The following is a 6,004-nucleotide window of genomic DNA, read 5'->3' as shown; positions in this document are numbered from 1 at the left end:
CATCCGTGATGCAAGATTGTTTCCACCATCACCTTGGCTTCCTCTATGAGTGCAGTCTGGAAAAAAGTACGGAAACTGAGTGGTAAATATTCTCCTGATCTGGCTCCTGTTCTGCAGCTTGCCGGTGTTGATATAGCAAACCCTCTTGACGTTGCCATTGAAATTGGCAATCATTTGGTCTGTATTTCTCAGGGGCTCCATCTATGCCCCTCGTTTCTTTCCTCAAAGTCCCTAGACTTTTCTTCTTTCAAAGAAGAATCTTATAATGTGCCTTTTACACTTCAGGAACTGGAGGCAACACTCTCGGCAGCTGGGCCAGACAGCATTCATATCTGGATGTTACATTTACATCAGTCAGCCCTTACAGTCCTCTTACAACTCTTCAATCTTATTTGGTCACAAGGAGTTCTTCCCAAGCTGTGGAAATCTGCCATTGTTCTCCCTTTCCGCAAACCGGGTACTACGGGACATGATGCCTCCCACTGTTGTCCCATTGCTCTTACTAGTGCAGTTTGCAAAGTGATGGAACGTCTGGTAAACCGATGTTTAATGTGGTATCTAGAGACACAAGTCTCTCCACTAGTCAATATGACTTTCGTAAGGGCCGTTTTACCACAGACCCCTTACTATGCTTGGATACGTATGTTCGTAATGCCTTTTCAAATAACCACTCAGTTATTGCCATATTTTTTTATCTTGAGAAGACATATGACACAACTTGGAGGTATAATATTTTGGCTCAAGCCCACTCCTTAGGCCTCCGAGGCAATCTACCATCCTTCCTTAAGAATTTCTTAACTGAGAGACATTTTCGTGTTTGGGTTAATAATATGCTCTCCCAGGACTTTGTCCAAGCTAAAGGTGGCCCCCAGGGATGTGCTCTGAGCACAACACTTTCTCCTTGCTATAAATGATTTGGCCTCTTCTTCCATCCAATATTTGATCATCACTCTATGTTAATGACTTCGCTATTGCTTGTGCAGGCGCTGACTGTCACCTCATTACAGCTTCTCTCCAGCATGCGGTCGACCGTGTTTCCAATTGGGCCACCATACATATATCCCAGGAAAGACTTCATTTTATACAGCAGAAAAGGGTAGATTATTATTATTACAATCAAGGGGGAAGCGCTAAACCCGGAGGATTATACAGCGCCTGGGGGGGGGGATGTGGAAGGCATTCAGGCTTAATTTGGGGAACTGGAGCACAGATCCAATTCCCTAAATCAAGAGCCCCTCACCAACATCAAGGAACCTTCCTTGAGGGGAGAAAAGGGTAGAGAAGAAAGTTCGATATCCTGCGATATTATCTACTGATCTGAGAGGCTATAAATTCCACATTTCTCGACTAATGTTTACCCCAAAAAAAATATAAGCTTATCACGCATGCACCAAATAGTCATATACTAAAATTAAAATGATTTGGTTAAAAATTTAGAAATAAAACAAAATTCAAATTTCAATTGTAATCCTATGATACAAAATTAGAAAAAATTCTACATTTTTTTATTTGTTTTTGCCCCCCCTAAAAAAATCCTCATACCTAATACAGTATCTACCAAATGACCAAATACAAAAAATGTAACTGATTAAAAAACAAATGAAAAAAAAAATTCAAAATTGAATCTCCACTAACTTGTATCCTCCCTCTTCCCTTCACCACCAAAAATCCAGCTTATCTTTGTTTCTTTCTTTCCTCCCTCTACCTCTAATATGATCGTGTTGGTGCAACCAAGCTTTGGTTTGGTACCTATGTTCTTTTGGCTTGGCACAAGATACTCAAACTGAAAACCAACTATAGGATTTCATTCAGAATAGGCTCATTGGATTTACTATGCCCAATCTAGTTTCTTTTAAGTCTTCCTTATTAATGCAGCACTGTATGACCCTTGTGGGTTTAGCGCTTAGTTTTGTTTTTTGGCTGATTCTTATTAATGCCAATATTAACCACTTTAGAGGGATACTTAAAGACACTGAAAAGCGCACAGTGGCCACCCGCTCTGGTCACACGAGAGCAAATTTTTACATGTTTACCTGGAAAGGGTTTTGGGAGTCAATGCCCCCGCAGCTCGGTCTGAAACCAGGCCTCGTGGCGGATCAGGGTCTGACCAACCAGGCTGTTACTGCTGGCCACACGCAAACTGACATACGAATCACAGCCCGGTTGGTCAGGTACTGACTTTAGGTTTAGGTGCCTGTCCAGTGCCTTCTTGAAGACAGTCAGGGGTCTATCAGTAATCTCCCTTATGTTTGTAGTAAATTCCTGGTAGAAAGAGGGTTGCTGCATGTTAGCCAATGCCCATCAAGCTAATTCACATAAAGCAAAGGGAAACCAAAGTAAACTAATAGACAAGGATGACCAAAGGAGTTTCTATTTGGATCATAATGGTAGAATGAAATGCAGGGTGGACATCGGGTATTGTCTTAGGGCATTTAAGATTTGTAGCCCAAAATACGTTCCAAGAGAATATAATTTTGTCCGTTTTTTTCTTAGGGCATTTAAGACTTGTAGCCCAAAATATCTTCCAAGATAATATAATTTTGTCTAACTAGATTTCACCAAATTGCATTTTCACCAAATTCCATTTAAGGTTGTAAATACAACAAACTTGTCATACTATCTGTTTACAATAATGTTTTATCACTGATTACATCATTGCCATCTTAAGTTAATTTTAAGCCTGCCCGTAATGCTATGCATACAAATGGCTTTGGCATGCTGCTCTTACCTGTATTTTTTTGTACCTCTGTATGTTCAAATTATTAAATAAATAAATAAATAAATAAATAAATAAATACTCCTAAAAGTCCAATATATCCAACAGTCTCAAGATCTTCCCAGGAGATTTCAAGAAGTGTCACTACCTCCAGTAAAAGGAGAAATAAATAAGTTACCAGATTATTATGTATTGAAACAATAGCTAAAGCCTTTAAGGAAAGAAAAATGCTGACACAAATTATATGTCATTATTACTGGTAACCAAAAATACATATCAGCAAAATTACAATGCTATAAAAACGTTGCCCAAATAGAAGATCAACAATTGGGTGGCACCAGAATTTCTGTGCTGGGAAACTGAGAGAGGTTAACTGGTTGGAAGGGGAAACTATAAGATCTATTTTGAAAAACCTTACGCCTTTCTACTTTGTATTCCCCTCAAGGAAGGTTCCTTGATGTTGGTGAGGGGCTCTTGATTTAGGGAATTGGATCTGTGCTCCAGTTCCCCAAATTAAGCCTGAATGCCTTCCACATCCCCCCCCCAGGCGCTGTATAATCCTCCGGGTTTAGCGCTTCCCCCTTGATTATAATAATAATAATAATCTACTTTGTATTGGACTGATGAAGCCACTGTGTGGCGAAACGTTTCCTGAATAAAGATTCCCATATGTTGCATACCCCTCAAGGAAGGTTCCTTGATGTTGGTGAGGGGCTCTTGATTTAGGGAATTGGATCTGTGCTCCAGTTCCCCGAATTAAGCCTGAATGCCTTCCACATCCCCCCCCCCAGGCGCTGTATAATCCTCCGGGTTTAGCGCTTCCCCCTTGATTATAATAATAATAAATATGTTGCATAAGTGTCTCAATCTTCAACTTGTCGGTTTTTCAAACCATTCATCACAAAAAGCATTATTACTATTTTTATTAGGGGGCTAAAGCCCCTAAAGACCCCCACTTCATTGGCACCACCCCTGTCTACAAAAGAACGTGGGGGCAGTCCGTTTATCTTCTGCTCCCTCTCCATTCCACCAATCATTAAAGATCTTTCCTCTATCTTCCACCTATTAAAGATATTCCCCCGCTTTGTACCACGTATTTACATGTAAGTCGCCACTTACCACCTATCTAAGATGCTTTTTCCACCTACTACCGATTTAAAATGCCGTCTATCTACCACCAAAAATGGTTCCCTCCATCTACCATCTCAGGGTGAACCTCTCTCACTGTCACCTTCCTAGGAAGTTCCTCCCACCTAACAATGAAACTCCATCGGTCACCTTTTTAAGATGTTCCCTCGTTGAGGGAGGTGCCTTGGTGCTGGTGGAGTACTCTTGATCCAAGGAACTGGACCTGCTCCCTCGTGCATGGAGAGACCCCGGTTGTCTCCCATCCCGTAGCGCTGTATGATTCCTACACGTTGACGAATTCCAATAATAATAATAATAAGAATATTAGTATTGAATTACAAAAGTATAATGAACACTTGTCAATGTTCATTAATAACCCACATGGAGACAGAAATTCAGGAGATTAATTAATCTCCTGAGTTTATAATAATAATAATAATAATAATAATAATAATAATAATAATAATAATAATAATAATAATAATAATAATAATAATAATAATAATAATAATAATAATTAGGCTCTTTCCACTTACCACCTTAAGTAAGTTAAGACACATGTACAACATCTGGATATCTTTATTGTAGACGTTTCGCCATCCAGTGACTTTATCAATACAGATTCTAGGACATAATTAGAAGACAGCAGAACTATATACAAAAGATGAGGTAACCAGTCCCTCAGTCTTGGAGTTGGTGTTGAGAGCATCGTGGTGCTTTGATTATCTCATTATTTGTATATAGTTCTACTGTCTTCTATTATGTCCTAGAATCTGTATTGATACAGTCAATGGATGGCGAAACGTCTACAATAAAGATAACCAGATGTTGCACATGTCTTAACTTTCACCTTGTCGGTATTTTATACCTTTCTTGCACACCTTAAGTAAGTTTATTTAGATACAGGTTCACATTAAGTACAGTTATATAAATTTAGGTGATTCAAAGTATTATGAATACAAATATATGTGTGAATTACTTAGGATGACCCCTAAAAAAAGGTCAAACCAAGTGACTTATTTCCACTGTGGTCCCTTTACATAAAGCTTCCTCCACCTCCCACCTATGTAACGTTCCCACAGCTTACTAAATCGTTAAGATGTTTCCTTCACCTCGCTAATGCACACATAAGAAGAAAGAGAATAAGTTATACATATCCATTATTTTTAAAGGGGTGGACCGGAAAGCCAGCGGAAGGCCTAGGTCAGATGACCAAAAACTCCAGCTGCAGATCGTCATATGACTGAGACCCCGCATCAGGAAACTTCCTGTTTCCTAACAGACATTATACTACTACTACCTTCACCTCTCTGCAGTCACAGCTTACCAGCTGTGAATTAAGATGCAGTGAGTGGAGCCACCCTCCTGCAGTTAAAACACTCAGCACACCTCAGACAGGAAGAACGTTGTCTCACTGCCCATATTAACAACACTCGTTCCACAGCTGACGACCAGAGTCTTTTGTTCCATTCCTTTTATATATTCACGAGGCTTCCAATAAAATCCTCGTGGTGAAATTCTAAATTTGGTATCTATGTTTATTTCGAAGAAAAAAAAATCCATGTTGAAGGACCCAAATGGAAATGAATCACTGACTTTTTTTTCGGGGGGAAGGGGGTTTCCTGGGTAATTTAAAATTCCATGTTGAAGGACCCCAATGGAAATGAATCACTGACTTTTTTTCGGGGGGAAGGGGGTTTCCTGGGTAATTTACACTTTGTATGATAATTGTACATTTGTGTACCTGTGCCTAAATAAACTTATTTAATAATCCTAGAATGAAGAAACACTGGCAGTCGGCCTACTGGCCTATGTTCGGCAGGTTTATTTCACACCCACTCAGGAATCTCTCCTAACCTAACCTAACCTTTCCCGTATTGAGGATTCAGTTTCCCCATCAACATATTTACTATAGAAGATTTTATTCGATTTATTAATGAAGGTTAATGAATAATAATCCAGGATAACCCACGAAAGTCAAGCAGTGTGGCTTATTTCCATTCAGGTCATGAGGTCCTCCATTAAGATGTTAACCATAACAGTCAACTAATTCCTATTTATCTATACTGCTAAGTGAACAAGGGGCAGCAGGTGCTCATTTGGTAGGTAAGTAAGACACATAGGCAACATACCATTTTGATATTCAGGTGCTCTTTTGTC

Source organism: Cherax quadricarinatus, chromosome 57, assembly GCF_038502225.1.
Source record: "Cherax quadricarinatus isolate ZL_2023a chromosome 57, ASM3850222v1, whole genome shotgun sequence".
Classification (NCBI taxonomy): domain Eukaryota; kingdom Metazoa; phylum Arthropoda; class Malacostraca; order Decapoda; family Parastacidae; genus Cherax; species Cherax quadricarinatus.
Note: the sequence above shows the minus strand (reverse complement) of the source record.